This window comes from Peromyscus maniculatus, chromosome 8 (assembly GCF_049852395.1).
Source record: "Peromyscus maniculatus bairdii isolate BWxNUB_F1_BW_parent chromosome 8, HU_Pman_BW_mat_3.1, whole genome shotgun sequence".
NCBI lineage: Eukaryota > Metazoa > Chordata > Mammalia > Rodentia > Cricetidae > Peromyscus > Peromyscus maniculatus.
In genome coordinates this window covers 92,635,849-92,652,043 of record NC_134859.1, presented here as the reverse complement: position 1 = coordinate 92,652,043, position 16,195 = coordinate 92,635,849, and the positions used below count along the sequence as shown (strand labels likewise).

The window sequence follows — 16,195 nt, the reverse complement described above, 5'->3', positions numbered from 1 at the left end:
CACCAATCTCAGGGACAACTGTGAGGAACAGTGTGCCGTTTTTCCCCGTCTTTCCACCACCTAGGAATGTGACTTCAGTACATCTACCTGTTTTCACACTTCCCACACGCACAGGCTCACTTCGCCCATCCTGCCCCTAAATAGGCGCATACAAATGCTGAACAAAGAGCTAAATTAAAGGATGCCTTTGGAGACAGCCGACAGCATCTAATTGTGTCTTCCAGCAACTGCCTTGTCCCTGGTACTCTCCAGGGCTTCAAAGCAGTTGTTTCTGTGGCCTGAGGGGGGCGGGGGGGGGGGGGTTTCCAACCCACAGATTTAAGTCAGGCTCATAGCGGCCCCCACCCTGGCCTTATCATACAGCCACAATGGAGGGCAGGGAGGGAACAGCCTGTTGGGCTGAGCTCTGTGGAAACAAGGCCAGTTCCAAGGACAGAAAAAAGTAGGCTGCATTCCAGGATACATGGATCAGGAGTGCCAGGAGCCTCCAGCTCTCCCAGGAACTCTCTCCTCCCTGAGCCAAAAGAGTTATTTAGATACCCTGATGTATATGCGTGCTCCGGGTACACCCCAGATCACTCACCTTTTTCTTACTACAAATACCACATAGTTTCTGATCAACTCCACTCCATAAACACTGGCTGACTTCGTGCGCCTGCACTAGGCAGCTTTTGATAAAAATGTTTGGAGGTTTCCTCCAGACAGGGAGGGGAAGGAACATGTGAGAAGGAGGAAATGGGCGCAGAGGCTGGCAGAGAGGAAGACTAACGCCACCCAGCTCGTGGTCTAGCCAGTGTCTGGCACCGCCGAGAAATGCTTCCATGGGAAGGGACCTACCCACCAGCAGGCTCTGTGGCAGGCCTGGAGCAATCCCTAGAGGCACTTCCGCTGTCCGGTGCACCGTGGGAACCTTGCCGCTGATCCTGTCTGCCCTCCCCCAGTCCCACACCTACCTCTATTGTAGAGCTGACTCTAGGTCTTGTTTATCTACCTTCCTCCCCCACAAGCACAAAGGCTACATCTTAGTCCTCTGGGAGGCCTAGCGCTTGGCCCTTAAGTGCTTATAAACATATGATGAACGGTTACACCCATAGGTCTTCTCTGCATATTTAGGGGTACCAAAAGAATGTCACCCCACCATGGCAGGCAAGTGAAGGAGGTCACAAACTTTTTCGTCAGACTCTACACATATTTTAAACAAAGATGAAGGGGAAGAGGTACAGGGCATGTCGAGACATGTGTCCCCCTGTACACACAAACCCATTTAGATGCTGCCAGAACGTTGCCTCTGCCCTTGCCTGTGTGCTTGTGTGTCTGCCTCACTGTGTTACCCTTAGAACCAGGGGTCTCGGTGAAAAAGATCGTTAGGATAACTTGTTTCCCTTTAAAATAAAGAAAAAGCAAAACATAGCAAAACTTTCGCCACAATCAGAGGGTTATCATAATTTTTTAACAAAATGACCTGACAGTGTTTCCCAGCATTGGCGATAATGCTGCCAATGTGTGCCTGGCAATCAGAAAGCTCGGGGTTCCAGCAACAGTTGTGTGGCCTTGGATGAGGAATACAGGGAGACTCTTTGTCCTCTGGCTGCTTCAGTGTATTAAAGAGAGATAATAGTATATTCAATGGGTATGAAAAAAGCTTAACATTAGTCTGCATGAAGCTCTTTGAAATGCATGAAGGGCATCACAGTGTCTCAATTCAACACTTGTCCTAGCATCCACTCAGAGCCTTTTCTGGGCATTTGTAAAAAATCTCTGTGTGGATGTGGCGTGTGTGCATGCACACACCACACACACACACACACACACACACACGTTTTAAATGGCTTAATTGCTTTTAAAAATTTTCAGTAAACACATTGGAATGATTATGAGGCATCTGTGCAGTGTACTGACTGCAAGTCTGCCATGATAAGAGCTGTTTGAGAAATGAAATCGCATCCATGAAAGAATAGCAATGAGTCAATTGATGACATATTGCATTAGCGGTGGCCTCCGACCCATATGATGCCAACCAAATGCTTTTTCCTTTCTCTGTAATTTAATCATTTTTCAATTAGATTAATTTCTTTAAAACCACACAGATAAGCCACTTGTGTTACACACACACACACACACACACACACACACACACACACACACACACACACGGATACAGATGAAATAAAGGACAGACTGTAGTTGTGTGTGACTCTCTATTGTTTTATTCTGGAAATGAGCACTATCTTGGGTTTTTTCCCTGTCTGACAAGATTTTTTTCCAAAACTTCTTATTAAAGTAAGAAGTCAGGGGACCCCCCTCTCCCCCTCAAAAAACAAAACCTCATGGCAGAGACCCAGCCACCACAGTATGAAAGCATGCAAATGCAGCTAGGAGAGGCCCCGCAGTATGGCTGCTGGACACATTGACGGCTGTTTTGAAAACACTGTTTTAATGCAGACTAAGCAGCTGGAAGGTGGTTTTGTGAGGGCAGTTGGTTGACAAGCCCGCCCTACACGCCTGTGCTCAGGCTTGCTGGAGAGTGTGCTCCACACACATCCAGGAATTTGTTTGAGGATGGAGCGTGGTTAAGTCATGGTTGAAGAATGTTCTCTCATTATCCTGACTCAGAGGGTGCACTGAGCCACAGGAGAGATGCTGTACAGTGATACCTTCAGTTCTGTCTGGGTTTCAAGAACTGCTTCCCCGGCGCAGAGGACACGTCACTCACCCGAGGTTACCTCATTCACGGAAGTTGACCCTGGGGCGTCTTTGTCACAAAGCTGGAGGAAGACTGCTTTTCTAGACTTGGATTAAGCCCCTGATCTGGGGGGGTTAGATTGAGGAGCGGAGGGTAGAACCAAGAAAAGAGTAGTTGGGAAGAGACCTCTTTCAGTGGAAGGAGAAAAGCAATTACAAAAGTCTACAAAACCAGCCAAGAAATTTGTTTGGGAAAGAGAAATCTGAGATCTGTGGTTTGGCAAATAACAATAACTTGTAATGAGAAAGAGAAAGGCAGGAAAGAAAGGGGAGACAGGGATGAGGAGGTGGGGAAGGAGAAAGGCAAGGCCCAGGTCACCGCAAGTATCCTAGAAAGGGACCTGGAGGGTTGGAGTGACGGCTCCGTCACTAAAGTGCCGAGCAAGTGTGAGGACCTGAGTTCGGATCCTCTGCAACCATGAAAACAACAACAATAACAAAAACCCAGGCAGGCAGTGTGTGCCTGTAATCCCGGCATGTAATCCGTGGAGATGTGACACAGGGAGACACCTGAGGCTCGTTGGCTAATCTAGCTGAATCACTAAGCTTGAGCTTCAGTGAAAGACCAGTCTCAAAAAAAAGAAGTGGAGGGATAGAGATGTGACTCAACGGTGAAGTGCTTGCCTAGTGGGGGCGGGGGGGGGGGGGGGGGGGCACGGCGAACAAGGCACAACACCTGGGTTCAATCGACAGTTTACCGTAACCGGGTCTGGTGGTAAGTGCCTATAATCCCAGAATTTGGGAGACGATGACAAAAGGATCAGAAGTTCAATGTCATCCTCACCTATGTAGCAAGTTTGAGGCTAGACTGTATGAGACTGTCTCAAAAACAAAAAACAAAAAACAAAAAAAAAAAAAACAAGTTTGTAAAATAATATATGGTAGTGAATAACTGAGGAAGAAACCTAAAGGCATCTGGCCTACACACACACACACACACACACACACACACACACACACACACACACACACACACGACAAGGAAATGCACAGTAAGGAGAGGCTGGAAGGAAAACCCAGGGTAGTAGCCACAGTGCAAGACTTAAGGTTGTGTGTCCATGTCCTGGAGGTAGCAGAAGTAGCTAACGATTTTTTCTTGGTTGTCTTTTCTCATGTCAATTGACACACACTTTGCTTGAAGGACTATTTGAAGTTTCCTTAAATACTAGACTAGGAGTCATAAGGTCATAACTACCATTTCTGTGATGAACTTCCTTGTGGACCCACACAAAATTCTCCACATGAAATGCACACAGGTGAGCACACATGCATGTATGCAGATGCTAAGGAACACAAACAGCTTAAAATCATGGCATGGGGGAGGGAAGAAAAATAAACTTTGCATGAAGAGCTGGGGACGCAACTCAGTGGTGGAGGGCTCTCCTGGTATGTGAAAGGCCATGAGTTTGATGCCTACCCAAAGCCTGATGACCTGAGTTCGAACCCTTGGTCCCACAGGGTAGAGAGAACCAACTCCTGAAGTTGTGTTCTGACTTCCATACTTAGATATTGTGACACACATATATCTGTGTGTGTGCACAAGAACACACACATACACACACACACACACACCAAATAAATAAATAATAAATAAATAAATGTAACTTTTTAAGAAAAAATAAGCAAAGTAAACAAAAAACCCAAACCTCTCCTGTGAGTTTCCGTGGTGCTTAGAATAAAATCCAACCTCATGTCTCAGAGCCCTTATCACCTTTTCCTCACAATGGTCCTCCAGCTGCATGGCTTCTCTTTATTCCCTGGATCCCTAAACTTCCTTTGCCTGAAGTCTTTCCCGGTCTGGTTATCTCTACCCCTGGAGTCCTCCTCATCCTTTTAGGTCTCACCCAGACGGACCATCTTCAACCACTCTGTCCAAATAGCTTCTCACTCTCCCTCCCACGACTCTCAATACTTCCTGTCATTGCACCCTATTAGTGAACACATTTACCACCTGTTGGTATTTATTGATACTTATTTGTCTAGGCATAAATCGTCTTTGACACTTATAGCCATTCAATAATCATTTGCCGATTAAACAAACACATTTGGTGTTCACAGCTTTGAGTACTGGCGGCAGCCTCCAATAACCTTTGTTAAATCTCCCTCCTGGCTACCCCAGGTCTAGTTCACACCTGTACCTGGAAGACATCTGTGGGGCCTGTAAACACCCTAAAGCCAGGTAAGGGGAGGAGAACAGCTGTGCTCAGGTGGGGCAGAGGCAGCGCATTGAAGAAAGACGTTCGAGTGACCCATCTGGTGTCGTCTGTCACATTACAGAAACAGAAAGAGAACCACTAAAGAAAGACATCTGGGCTGCGGGGGATGGGTCAGTGGATAAAACCACTTGCTGGGCAAGCATGGCGGCCTGAGTCTGACTCCCCAGAACCCCAGACACAGTAGTGCACATCTGCAATGCCAGGACTTCTAAGGTGAGATAGGAAAGGGAGACGGGGAATGCTGGGAAACTCTTGGGCTGGCCAGCCTGCTCTCCTAGAAGCAAATAACAAAGAGCCCATGAGAAATGGAAAGTGAGGCCCAATACTCGAGGTTATCCTTTGATCTCCACACACGAGCCATGGCACCTGTGTCTTACACACACACACACACACACACACACACACACACACACACACACACACACACAAGACTGTGCATTACATATATACACGCACATATGTCATGAAATAATAACGATAACAAAAAGACAGGAGGGCAATCGTAAAAGATGCTTTATGTCAGGGATGAATGTCCATCGCTGTGTTTGGTCCCCACTCCATCCCTGGGAGAGTGGAGGGCACGCCACAGAGCCAAAGCTTCATGAAGCAAACCTTTCAAGATGGATGCCTGGAAAGAAGGCTACCCACCCCGTTCCTCTGGCCTGCCTGCTATTTGCAGCCCTGGTCTTCCTCGCTTGCTCTGCACTTTGGCCTGACTAAAATGCCATAGTCTAGTCCAGTGAAACCCACGACGTACTTGGCGCTTGTGTTTCCTGCCTTCTTGAGAAGGGTCTCTTTTGTTTGCTTGCTTCAGCCTGAGTACTATTTGTGTAGAAACAGATTTGATGCTCATGTGATATTCTCCGCCCCCCCACCCCAGTTCTGGAGATTAAACCCAGGACCTTACACACACTAGGCAAGCGCTCTACTGCTGAGCCCCACTGATATTTCCCATGTGGGATTCTTGGTGCTCTCTTAGCTTCTGAAGGGAAGGCTGAGCCTTATGCAGTCAGGGACTGAGGATCAGCCCACAACTTGCACTCTTGGCTAAACATGTATGGCCTAAGTTTATCCAAAGTCCAAACAAATCTGATACTCCTTCTGGACAGAAGTCAAATTCTTTCCTTTGGTAACCATTTTTCAGAAATGAAAAAAAAAAAGGCAATATATTCTCTCAGAGTTCATATAATCACATCTAATCTTACATCAGAGGCATTAATTGCCATAATGGAAGGTTCTAAATACTCCAAATCTTCCAAAATAGATAAAGCAATAAAAGCTTCTGAGAAGCATTTTGGTGCTGGGGGATCTAAACCCTCTAATGAATTTGTCCCTCATTGTAAGACAGTATGACAGGCCAGCTACGATTCCAAAGTAGGAAAACTCTAAGAGCCCTCCTAAAGGGCATGCTTTGTCAAGGAATTAATTGTAGGGAGTCTGCCAATCTCTAACAGAGTCTACTTTATTCCACAGAAGAATTGGATCTGGAACATCTGATCTTTGAAAACCCAGCCGGCATTACTAAATTTCATATCGTTCATGGATGGCTGCAAGCTTCAAACAAGATCCACCCTCAATAGTAGAGGTGAGGTCATCATTATAAAAGGGGTCTCTGAAATGCAGCCTAAAAATTAGCCACAAAGATAATGTTTTAAAGACATAATAAGACTTTGAAGACATTCTTTGAAGTTGTGGGTGATATACCTTTGGGTGTCCTCAGACTTCAAGGAGAATGAAATGTACACATTGTTATTTATTAAGCAGCACAATATTATTTATTAAGTGGTGCTGTTTTCCATGTGAGAGAAGCCGTAAAGCACATCGAAGCCCACTGTAAGAGTTTAGTGAGGGAAGGGAATATACAGCGTGTGCATAGGCCTATGGAATGATCATGCAGGAAGACAGGAGGTGGAATGGGTGGAACCCGCTTTTATAGGTTGCCCCGCACAAGCACACACGGGCTTATGTAGCTACGCCACACATACACATAGATTATGTGATCACGCTGCTAGCAAATTATGTGATCACACAGAACACAGATTACATAGGACGTAAGGCCCTGTTTACCTGGCTACTGGACAGTGCACACGTGATCATGTAGCTGGGGGAGTGGCTAGGAATTCTAACACACGTGAAATGTAATCAAGGGTGGTAGGTCCCATGTGTTAAGCAGTAACTGTTTTTGAGAAACTTTGCCTTCATTGTTTTATTCATCCTCACAGCGTGCTGTTGAGAAGGCTCTGATTATTCTCCTTCTAACTATGGGGATCTGGAGGTCTGAAAAATGGTAAGAAGCTGTTTGTTATCACATGGCAAATGCCACTGCTGGAATTTAACCTAAGTCTTCCTGAAGCCATACTATGCTGCTAACAGAATAAATGGAAGAGGAATGACCCCCAAGGGGCTGAGCAAGAGGGAACCTAACTGAGGCATGAGGTTGTAAAGTCTCCAGAAGCTCTGAGGGGGATCACCCAGATCAGTCATCGGGTGGAGATGTCCCTGGACTGAAGGAAGGTTGTTCTTCAAGGTCTCCTTGTGCTGCTGGGTAAATCCCTTAAGAACACACAATTCCCTTAAACCTATTTCAATATGCACCAAGCCTTCTGATCTTTAATTCAGTCTCCTGGGGGATGCCTTTGCACAGGAGAGTGCCTTGCATGCCTAACAAGGGTCAGCCTACCAGCTTTATACTCTGGGGGCAGAGGGGAAATATAACGTGAGAGTAAAATTACTGAGAATCAATTCCTAAAATGATTGATTCTGAGGTAACAAAAATGGATCCCTGGGAGTGGGGAGATGGCTCTGTCAATAAAGCTTCATGCTTGTGGAGATCTGAGTTCCGATCTCCAGACTCCATAAGGAGAGCACTGTGGTCCATGCTTGTCATCCCGATGATGGTTGAGATGGGAGAGGACTGGCGAAGCCCTGGAGCTTGGTGGCCAGCTAGCTTGCCTACTTGGCAAAGTTCTAGGCCAGTGAGAGACATTGTCTCAAATAAAAGGTGGCTGGCCCCTGAGGAATGACACCTGAAGTTATTTTCTGACATAATGCACACTATTGTATATATATTCACACATGTGTATGTGTGTGCACATGCATACACACACATCTGTAGAGAGCACACATGAGGTCTTTATGCCCACAGATAAGCACTAAGGAAACCAGGAATGTTAAACATGCAGGCTTGTCTCCTCAACAGAAGGGATGGATACCTGTGTCTCTACCCAGAGGCTGGGAGAAGATGTGGTTAATAGTCTGATGTCTTAGTAGGGGTTTCTGTTACTGTGAAGAGACACCATGACCATAGCAAGTCTTATAAAGGAGAACATTTAATTGGGGCTGGCTTATAGTTTCAGTGGTCTAATCCATTATCTTCATGGTGGGAGACATAGCAGTGTGCAGGCAGACATGGTGCTGGAGAGATAGCTGGGAATTTTACATCTTGACCCACAACAATAGGAGTGGTCTGGGACCCTGGGCCTGGGTTGAGCATATATGAAACCTCAAAACCCACCCCCACAGTGACACACTTCCTCCAACAAGGCCACACCTACTGAAATAAAGCCACACCTCCTAAACATGCCACTCCCTCTGAGCTTATGGAGGCCAATTACATTCAAACTACCACACTTGGTGACCTGTGCTCTCTGCAGGGCCAGGCCACACCCGAATCCTCCAGGCTATTACGTTTATTCTAGGATCTTCCTCTTTTATTTTGAGCATTGCTTCTCAGTCAATGGAACCCATCCATCTTTAGGGGAGATGTCACATACACTTTGTAGCTTGGTGACCTCTGAGACCACAGCTGATCTTCCCCTAGGCACTTAAGCCATATAGAACCAATCTTTATGGAAGAGGTCATGTATACTTTGCAAAAGTGTTTTGATGTAGTCACACCTAAAGCTTTGTTGCGAATCTGGGATTGAGATCATTGTCACCAGGAAACTCCCCCCCCACCAAACTGTAGTGTACTTAAGTGCCTAGAAAGTAAACTTCCCAGTGTCAGACTCTAGAAGTTGGAACCAACACCAGCTACTAGGTCATGTCGGACCTGATTTCCTTCCTGCCCCCCTCAGACCATTACTCTGCCTGCCGGTCTTGGAGTTAGCAGGGACCCCACGCACAAAAGTTTCCTGATCCTATAAAACCCAGAAGCAAATCCTGAGTCTTCAATGACCTACTAAGCACTCTACTCATATGTTTGTGTATGTGTGTGGTGTATGTATGTGTGTGTGCATGCATGTGTGAGTGCCGGTATACATGCTCACAAATGTCAAGGTCTGGGGTGGATCCCTGCATCTTCCTTGATCTCTCTATCACCTTATATTTCGAGACAGGGTGTTTCACTGAACCAGGAGTTCAGAGATTGGCCAGACTGGCTGGCCAGTGAGTTCTGGGGATCTACTTGTCCCCACACCGTACCCCCAGCCTCCCACCTTCCAATTGTGCTAGGTTACAGATGCATGTGACACGCCCAGCTTTGCACGCGAGGGCTCCGAACTCAGGCCCTCACGTTTGCACAGAAGGCGGTTTGCCACCTGAGCCCTCTCTCCATCCGGCCTCCTCCAGTCCTCTTAAAGACATTAATATGTCTACTTTCAACGGGAGACATGAACAGATTGCCACAATGGCACCCTGTCTAATGAAACATGGCAACAGGGCAAATGCAGAATATCACAACAGCCCACAACATACTTAGTCATTATCTGGTTCTAAAAACTATTCGGGGACTGGTAAGATGGTTCAGCTGGCAAAGCCACCAAACTTGATGACCAAAGTTTGATCTCTGGGACCCAAGTTGTCCTCCAATCTTCATACACACACCATGGCACCTGCTCCCCACCATACACAAAATAAAAATTGTAAAAAAAAAAAAAATTTAAATTAAATCTATGAAATCCCAAGGAATTCTAAAAGCCTAACATGCCCACAGCCCCTTCTTGGGAAAGCGTCTCCCTAAAGACATTTTCTTTGCTTAGGTTTGTAATTCATTATTTTTATTTATCTGTATCTGTGTTTATGTTTATGTCATGTTTATGGGTGCCCTTATAGGCAGAAGACGGTGTCAGATCCCCAGAACTGGAGTCAGAGGGAGTTGTGAGCTGCCTGATAGAGTATATGGGGTCCTCTGGAAGAGCAGCAAGTGCTCTTAACCACTGAGCCGTCTCTCGGGGCCTCTGTCTGCTTATTTTTTGAGACAGGGTCTCCTTAGGTAGCCCGGGCTGGCCAGGAGTCTCACAAGCTTCCTGCTTCCACCTCCAGAGTGTGGGGATTACAAGGGTGGTGTATGCCACACCCAGGCTAGAGGGCTTTTTTTGTTTTTTAACAAACAAACAGGCATAGTTCCTGCCAGGCTTGAATGAAGGCAGCTCCAGCACAGTGACCTCAGCTGATGAGAACAGGAACTCATTAGTCACGGGAGGCTCAAGGCAGAATGACCCTGTCTAAGCTGCTGCGAGGGAGGCCGCTTGGCACAAGCTCTGTGGCCTGTAGGAGCTCCTGATTGTATGCTGACAAGGACCTAATTAGTCGGTAGTCTCTCTCTCTCTCTCTCTCTCTGTCTCTCTCTCTCTCTCTCTCTCTGTGTGTGTGTGTGTATCTGTGTGTCTGTGTGTCTGTGTGTGTGTCTGTGTGTGTGTCTGTGTCTGTGTGAGGGCTGTCTATTTGAACGCCATTGAGTACCTGGGCCAAGTGTTCATGGGAACCCTGAGTCTTGGAAGAACCACACTCCTCCCAATAGTTTACATTTTGCACTGAATTAAATACTTTTATGTTGCTTTTAAACCATCATAGCACCTGAAACATTGCACTTGAAGTTGCCCTTTGCAGAATTCTTAAAGAATTTCTTGGGGCTTATTTGCCAACACAAGTCATCTCAACCTAGGCCTATCGAAGCCTTTTTCTTCTTTACTCATCATTTCCCAGGGACGTCATGCAAAAAATAATGGAGAATAGGGCGCTTCCTTCAGTGGCAGTTGTTTTTTCTTCCTGGCTTTCATGTTTCACTTTGGTAGCACTTTGCTGTTTAGTGCTGGGAATGACCCTCTTTGTAATTTACATGTCAAGGTCAAGTTTACTCTCTAAACGCTGATGTCAGAGTTGCTTTGTAGCTTTTTTATGAGCTGACTTTCGGGACTGTCACTTTCTTTCAAGGGCATAGCGCTTTCTTATCATGGAACTGAACTTTCAAAAACCACAACAAAAGGGACCAGGCATGTGGGTGCCTGTAACCCCAGCTTTGGAGAGGCCGAGGTGGAATGATCATGAATTTAGAGTTAGCCTGAGCTTTGCAGTGGTCGTAACACACCCCGAAAAGCACAAGATAACAACATAGAGTACTCAAAATATAGAAGAGTTTCAGACTGAGAAGAGTGACTTCTCTAAACCTTGTTATTGTAAAAATTTACAGTACTAATAGTCTCCGCTACTTTGTGTTATAGCAGAAAAATATGCCTTGGAAAACAGAACTACCCATTGATAATTTGTCTTCTCTCATTTAAACCCTACAACAGTCTTTTGAAGCACAAAGTATTTTTTTTCTATAACTCTTAAAACAAAATCAAAGATCCACATCTAATATGTGCCAATATGGTTTTTTTTTTTCTTGCTAGTGGGCAACATTAAGTTGTTGGGAATGGGAGTCTTGTTCTGACCTCCGGTCTGTCCCTTGTCAGGTGTCCTTGGCTGCGTCATTTCTGTTCAACTATCTCACTCAGTCTTCGTATCTTTCTCTGTTAATCAGCAATAATAATTATCACTAATTACCGTTACCATCTTTGAGGTAAGTCCTCAAGCTTCCTAACTATCATTTTACTACTACAGTTTCAACCCCCCACCCTGCCCCACCCCCCGCCACACACACACACACACACACACACACACACACACACACACACACGCACGCACGGTGAGGTTTCACTAGTCTCAGGCCTCCACTTCCTCTAAGAACTGGGATTTCGGGCGTGTGTGCCATCACACCACCCACTTTATGTGGTGCTAGGGATAAACCCAGAACCTGGTGCATGCCAGGCAAGCACTGAGCTACATCTCTAGCAAGTGTCTCAAACTTGGCATCCTTAATCGTATATATCCCTTTGAAAGGCCAAGACCACAGAGAGAAGTTCCATGCTACCTCCTTACAGTTAATGGTTTAGTAGAGAATAGTTGATAGGCAGCTGAGAAGAAGAATAGAATGTGGCATTGCCAGATGGCTCAGCAGGTAAAGTGCCCGCCACCACACCTGACAACCTGAATTTGGTCACCGGGACACACAGGGAAGGAGAGAGCAGACTCCACAGCCAACTGTCCTCTGACCTCCACGTGCACGTATTGTGTATGGCACACCCAATAAAAATACAATGCAGTGAAAATATTTTAAAAAAATAATAGAATATGGGTGGAAAAGGCAGAGTACTGAAGTCAGTGAGAAAGAGCCCCAAAGGTTCCCCCAAAGAATATTTTGTCTAGACTCTGTGCTGCTCAAGATACCTCAGAAATTGGCGAAGATGAGTGGGATTCGGCGTGTAATAGAGCCCCATCTGGCAGGGATGACTCAAGGGCAAAAACAAACAAACAAATAATAAATGAATAAACTAGGAAGCAAGTCCTGGGGAACAATAGGGACAGTCACAGTCGAGAGTCTGGGGCTCACTTCTCAGACTGTGAGGAGTCTCCGAGAGCATGTTATTGGTGACTGGAGACATCTGGACCTATGCTGCTTATGTGACGGGAAGAGGTTGGGCGAGGGAGTGGCTGACAGATGTGGCTGCAAGGTGCATACATCAATCCAGTTCAGAGGCCGTGGAGGTGGTGATAAGAATAGAAAGCTAGGATGCCACACTGCCTGGGAAGAGCCACCACCTGAATGTGGGGGCTGCATAGGAGACACCTGGACCCCAGGCTTATGGAGACTCTGGGACGCTGGTGAAAAGTTCCAAGAATTTCTATTGTTTGTCTTCTTCGCTCTTCTCCACCCAGTTTAAAGAGCCTTTAAGTGACATCAGCCAGCAAGTTACTGAGTACCTAAATATACAAAAAAGAAAAAGAGCCAAGGTTGTCTATCAGAATCTCACAGAGAATAAACCCATCCCAGGGACAATGAAGTGAGCCAAGGACCTGGTGAGCACTGGCCTAACCCTCCAAGCACCTCCTTCCTGGAGAAGCCAGTAATGACCACTGCTAAGAGGCCGGCTTCAGGTCTCCTTTCTGAAGCGGATCGGTACCTCCCTTAATCGTAGGATTGGTACATTTTACTTGAAGATCCCTGTACATCAACCATCTCAAGAAGAGCGGTATCTTTTCTTCTTTCCATGTACTGCCTTTAATATTTTATTCAACTGAATTTTTTTCCTCTCCCATTCTCTAATCTCCTTATAAGAAACAGCACTGCCTCTGGGCGTGAACACAGACAAAATCAGCGTGCCTCTTCCAAGACAGCCGCCATCACTGCTTTCCCTTCCCAACTGCATCCCTTCTCGTTCCCACGGCAACCAGCGGGGCCGCCCACGTGTGGACTCAGGACCCCCCGGGGCAGCAGTCCTGCCCCACCCCCACGATCCACGCTTGTGGCTAGCGGCACAGGCTCCGCGCGAGGAAGGAGGCCCGGTTGCCAAGGAAACGGGAAGACGCCAGGTAGCCGCCCCCACCGTCTCCGCCCCGAGAAAGGCCGGCGGCAACGGCGGACAGCTGCCTCCGGGAGGAGAAGGAAGAGGGGCCGCAGGAGGGAAGACGTGAGGCGTGGGGGAGGAAGAGGAGCCCAGGACCGGCCCCACGCACGATTGATGGGCGGCTCCTCTGCTGTGGGCCTGCCCACCCGCTCCACCCCGCGGCCCCTTTAGCCTCTGACAAGGGGGCAAAAAGTGCTGATCCCCAAGGTAACGGGCGACGCCCCAGCCTTCCCAGAACTGAGGATCAACTTTTCCTTTTAAACTTAAAAGATTCTAGAGGGGAATCAGGCCTGGAGCTTAGTGGCCAGCCGTTCTCTTCCTCTGGCTGACCGCAGCCAGCTCCAGCTTGTTTCTGCCTCAAAGGAATAGATTGAAGGGTCTGGTCATGTTTTGCACGCTGGCAGCCCCTCACACAGGTATATACCTTCTCTGTATATGCCATTGGTCCACAGGTCCAGGAAACGGCTTTTGAGTGTGAAAAGATGGTATTATTAATGCCAGAACCCAGTGGCTTGTCATCCTTGGGGTGTGCCTTCTCACTTTTCCAGTTACAGTTTCTCCTCTGGGCTTAATGGTCAGTATTTGTTAGCTAGCTCTCTCCCGCCCCCGACCTGCATTTCCCAAATTAAACTGGAAGATTCAGTCCCCCCCACCCAAGCCCTCAGCCTCTGAAGTATAAAATGGGCCTAGTCACTAAACTTACACTCAACACAAGTTTATAAAGTGAGATTTTTAAAAAATCTCTATTAAGTTTTTTTTCCACAAGCTAAAATGGAAACAAATCCTGTAATCCTTGTCATTACAAATTAATTCATTGTGGAAAGGGTTGAATTAAAGTTTTCTCAAATCCTCCTTCCAAGCACCCAATCCCGGGAAAGGAGGAATTTATAAACCTGATTGCCAGGCGGTAACACAGCTACTTAAAATTTTGTTTCAAATGAAGCGTCATTCTAAAGAGGTTAAATTTACATTTTGCTTATTTGCCAAAACCAAGACAGTATCGCTTTAGTGATATTTCACAGAGAGAGCAGAGCGAGAAAATGGTAAGATAGCTTAAGGCACTCCTTTAGATCAGGGTCTTTTTTTTTGGGGGGGGGGTAGTACAATTACAGACATAGAAAAGGAGACAGCATGTACACATGAATGTAATATGCATTTATATACACATGTGTGATATTCTTAGAGAATGGGAAGAAATGTATTCTGCCATCAAGTCCTGTTCTTCTTAGTTAGGGTACCTCACTCTGAATTCCCTGGAAATTTACCTCCGAGAGGAATTCATATGTCATAGCGTTCTTAGAATATTCCTCATTGAAATTTCACAGATGTGTAGAATTCTGAGGCCTGGCAGAATCCCACTTCCTCTCTTCCTGTCACACACCTCCTCATCCCCGGCCCTTTCCCTCTCCCTAACATGGCTTCTTACACTGATTTCTAAAACACGAACTGGGGCCAGCGCTTTGCCACCCAAGGCTTACAGCAGAAGTATGCATGACCATGTGTGAATTTCAGACCCGGAAGCAGTTCAAAGGTGAGAACAGAAGACAATACAGGTTGCTATTTTAGAATCGCGCCCTGCCCACGTTTTATTATCCACCCCCACGCAGCACTCTGTCAACTGTCTATATCTGCTGGGGGGGGGGGGGGACAGACAACAGCCCTGGCTTCAAATGGCCATCTGGTCGAGTAGGCTCACGAAATGGAACTCTGAGAATCAAGCATTAGCTCTTGTGGATTTATTTCCCATACAGTTATTTCTAGTTCTTGTTCATTCTGGTCAGCTCTTCAAACTTGCAGCCCAGTCTAAAATTCAAGTTGATGTGGAGAATATTTCTCTAACCCGAGATAATTGACTGTCTCCTTGCTGTCTCTAATAGGACAGACACCAAGAAAGCAGATTGTTTCATCTCATAAGGTTTTGATATATTTAAATAGGAAAGTCCAGGTGGCACTTCAGTGCTTCAAATATTTATTTTACAGTGAAATGTAATGGAGAGCTGGTGGGGGGGAGGGTCTCTTGGGGCACAGTCCTTTGTTATGTAGCCGATTATGAAGTCAGAGGTATCTAGCAAGTCTTACAGTGGTGTTGGTTCCTACCTCTTCAGGCCAGGTTATTTCAGGCCTCCTGACTAAGAACCTTCCTTAAATTATCTCACCTCAAAGCCATGCTAGATTCACTGGCTTTCTGTACTAACTTTGCACCTACAATGTTTCATCCCACTGGACTATGGGCTGTGCCCTTTTGCGGCCATTAACATAGTCTGGTTATGAATCCTGGTGTTCTCTGCCTGATTAATATTCAGCCAGGCTTCTCTTCCCAACAGGAGCAGCAGGGGTCCATCTTTCTGTTTTTAACCCCACCGTTTTCTGAAAAAGGGGGAACAGACGTCATTCTATGCAGGTACAAATTTATATGAAAAGTTACAAGTGGTATTTTTAAATATAGTCCATAAATGTCTGAAATGATCAGACACACACAAAATCTTTATGCTGACTTGCCTCAGGTATTTGTTACAGCCATAGAAAACTAACACAGTTGCTGAGAAATATAGGAAGAAAAAACAGGTAATG

General features: G+C 46.2%; 1 protein-coding gene across 14 annotated transcripts in view; it reads left to right on the top strand.

Annotated features, from left to right (window-relative positions):
• Nucleotides 1–13,442: 13,442 nt before the first annotated feature.
• Marchf10 (membrane associated ring-CH-type finger 10) overlaps nt 13,443–16,195 on the top strand; it is a 101,741-nt gene continuing 98,988 nt past the window's right edge. For 2 of the 14 annotated variants that reach the window (XM_076543538.1, XM_006970522.3), the window contains exons 1-2: nt 13,555–13,831; nt 15,949–16,025. The gene's annotated coding sequence lies outside the window, so the exon portion shown is untranslated. Of the gene's footprint in view, nt 15,156–15,948; nt 16,026–16,195 lie in introns of all 14 variants that reach the window. The other 12 variants (XM_076543544.1, XM_076543542.1, XM_076543540.1 and 9 more) reach the window with 12 other exon arrangements.